At 45.6% G+C, this 3,181-nt stretch overlaps 1 non-coding gene across 1 annotated transcript; it reads left to right on the top strand.

Moving 5' to 3' along the window:
- Window positions 1-1,833: 1,833 nt before the first annotated feature.
- On the top strand, window positions 1,834-1,997 carry LOC115932676 (U1 spliceosomal RNA). Its single transcript, XR_004068893.2, has one exon. It is a non-coding gene; the product is annotated as a U1 spliceosomal RNA (small nuclear RNA).
- The last annotated feature ends 1,184 nt before the right edge of the window (window positions 1,998-3,181 follow it).

Here is a 3,181-nt window from a genome sequence, read left to right as displayed (position 1 = left end):
AACAGTATACTGTAGAAGATACATACTTCACTTTTTTTTTTTTTTTGAGACGGAGTCTTGCTCTGTTGCCCAGGCTGGAGTGCAGTGGCGCAATCTCGGCTCACTGCAACCACCGCCTCCTGCGTTCAAGCAATTCTGCTGCCTCAGCCACCCAAATAGCTGGGATTACAGGTGCCCACCACCACACCTGGCTAATTTTTGTATTTTTAGTAGAGACAGGGTTTCACCATGTTGGCCAGGCTGATCTTGAACTCCTAACCTCAGGTGATCTACCCACTTTGGCCTCCCAAAGTGATGGGATTATAGGCATGAGCCACCACCCTGACTCATACTTCACTATTGAAACAAACTTTTTTTTGTGTACAGAAGAAAAAAATCGTACAGTTAATAGTGTCAGAGATAGTGAAAATATGAAACAAGAGCTGCTTACAAGAAAGGAGCACTCAGGAGACCAAACCTCTGCCAGAGCCAGCGGGGAAGTGACTTATGCCTCTCTCTTCTTTCCCTCCTGTCCCCGCCCCTCGTCTCCCGCAATGAAGCGGGTACTTAATCTGTGTCCTGTGGAGGTCCCCTTTGGCAGCCAGCTGGAAGCCCGTGCACCCTCCTTCAAATAATGGCTTTCAATGAGCAGACTAGAACATTTAGGATTGCAAAGGAAACCAATTCCTTTCAAACCTGATTATCTTTGTGATGTGGCACTGTTTGCATATCTCCCTTAAAACGCATTAAAGGCCACTGCACTCCACCCTGGGTGACAAGAGGTGACTGTCTCAAAAAAACCAAAAACACTCCCCCCTCACCCCAAAGCATTAGACTTCAAGGCTGGCAGGGATGTCTGTTCTCTTGAAAGTTCAATATCAATTCAATACTTTAAATTCACTGTAGTTTCAATCCATTGGTATGGAAAGTGTTTTGAATTATTGTACTGATTTTTTTCTATCCTCTTTCTGATACGCATGCTAATCGTATGGACCTTGGACATCTACCTTCCTGAACTTTTCTCTCCTGTTTTTACATTCTTATTTTGGTTTGTGGGAAATATTCTTGACATTATCTTCAACTTAATTTTTGTTCTTGCTTCTACTATTTTAGTTTAATTTCCAAGTATTTTGATATTGAACTTTCAAGAGAACAGACATCCCTGCCAGCCTTGACGTCTAATGCTTTGGGGTGAGGGGGGAGTGTTTTTGGTTTTTTTGAGACACAGTCACCTCTTGTCGCCCAGGGTGGAGTGCAGTGGCCTTCAATGCGTTTTAACGAAGATATGCACACAGTGCCACATCACAAAGATAACCAGGTTTGAAAGGAATCGTTTTCCTTTGTAATCCTAAACTTTCTAGTCTGCTCATTGAAAGCCATTATTTGAAGAAGGGTGCACGGGCTTCCAGCTGGCCGCCAAATGGGACCTCCACAGGACACAGATTAAATACCCGCTTCATTGCGGGAGACGAGGGGCGGGGACAGGAGGGAAAGAAGGGACAGGCATAAGTCACTTCCCCCGCCGGCTCCGACAGCGAGTTGGTCCGCTGAGGGGCGTTGGGTGAGGCGGAAGAGCAGACGGGGATCCGGAAGGCGTTGTCGGTGACATCACGGAGAGGGCGATTTCTATGTAGATGAGGCAGCGCAGGGGCTGCTGCTTCGCCACCTGCTGCTTCGCCACGAAAGGGTTCCCGTGCCGTGGGAGCAAGTCTGGGACCGCTGGTCGGACCGGAGAGTCGCAGCTGTGTGTTAGGGCTAGGATGGCTCCGGGATGCGCGTGAGGCAAGTGACCTTGCGTGTAAAGGGTGAGGCATATGAGGCTGTGGCGGGGCGGAGGGGTGTGAGCTTATGCTTATGTTTATCTGGCAGAAGAAATGTTATGATCACGAAGGTGGTTTTTCCAGGGCAAGGTTTAGCAATTTTATTCTGGATGTGCTGACCCCTGTGATTTCCCCAAACGTGGGAATCTCGATTACATAGTTTGTGGCAGTGGGGAACTGTGTTTGTGTTTTCCCCTGGGTTGTTGTCGTTTTAAAAGTGGATTTTGTTTGTTGTGGAAGCATATACAAGGCGTTAGTATAAACTAATAAACAGGTCTTTGTTCCCATCTGTAACTTATATTCAAAGTAAAGATTTTGCCAGGTAGTGGTTGGTTCTCACACTTGTAATCTCAGTAGTCTGTGTCAAAGTAAAGATTTTGCCAGGTAGTGGTTGGTTCTCACGCTTGTAATCTCAGTAGTCTGTGAGATGCATTGATAACTTTATGTTAATACCGCTCGAGCTCTGGAGTTTGATGTCAGTGTGGTCAAATATGGTGGACCCGTCTCTACTAATCTCTTAACTTTTTTTTTGTTCTATAGAAATAAAACTAAGCTTTTCTTTTTCCTATGGGAGACCATTGTAAACATTTATTAACAGCAAACAGTCCACTGGAGTGCATGGCGGGATCCCGGCTTACTGCAAGCTCTGCCTCCTGCCTTCAAGCTATTCTCCTGCCTCAGCCAGAGAATACTCGATCTCCTAAGTAACTGAGATTACAAGCGCAGGCCACTAAAAAATTAGGCCCGGCTAATTTTTTGAATTTTTGGTAGAGACAGGGTTTTACCATGTTGGCCAGGCTGGTCTTAAACTCCTGACCTCAAGTTATCCGCCCGCCTCGGCCACCCAAAATGTTGGGATTACAGGCCTGAGCCACCGCGCCTGGCCTGTTTACAGACAGATTTTGTTTACAAGCTTTACATGCACGGTTCAGTTGCAGTTAGTGTATATTATGTTGGGCCCAAGACAAGTGTCTTTTTTTCTTTTTTTTTTTCCCCAGTGTGGCCCAAGGAAGCCAAAATTTAGACAACCCTGCTCTAGAGGGTTTGATTCATGTTTCCACTGGGTTATGCTTATTGCCTGTAATTCCATTTGATATTTTCCAAATTTGATTTTTTAAAAAGCGTTTTCCTGAAGCACCCTAAAGCTTTCCTAATAATATGGGAACTTAAACCAGATTGGATGTAACAAAACCCAGCTGGAATCCTGCAACTTCTAACCTTAATGTTAGATCAAGAAGCAAAACACCCACCAGTCCAAGGGTCAGGGAAGACGAAGATCATGCCTGAGCTGTAACAACGCCCTTCCCAGTATACAAAAGCGTGTAACAGCCACTTGAATTCTATCTTCCAAGTGTCTCCTGTTGCCCAGGCTAACCTAGAGC

The sequence above is a fragment of the Gorilla gorilla genome, chromosome 1 (genome assembly GCF_029281585.2).
Source record: "Gorilla gorilla gorilla isolate KB3781 chromosome 1, NHGRI_mGorGor1-v2.1_pri, whole genome shotgun sequence".
NCBI lineage: Eukaryota > Metazoa > Chordata > Mammalia > Primates > Hominidae > Gorilla > Gorilla gorilla.
This window is presented reverse-complemented; position numbering and strand designations above follow the sequence as displayed.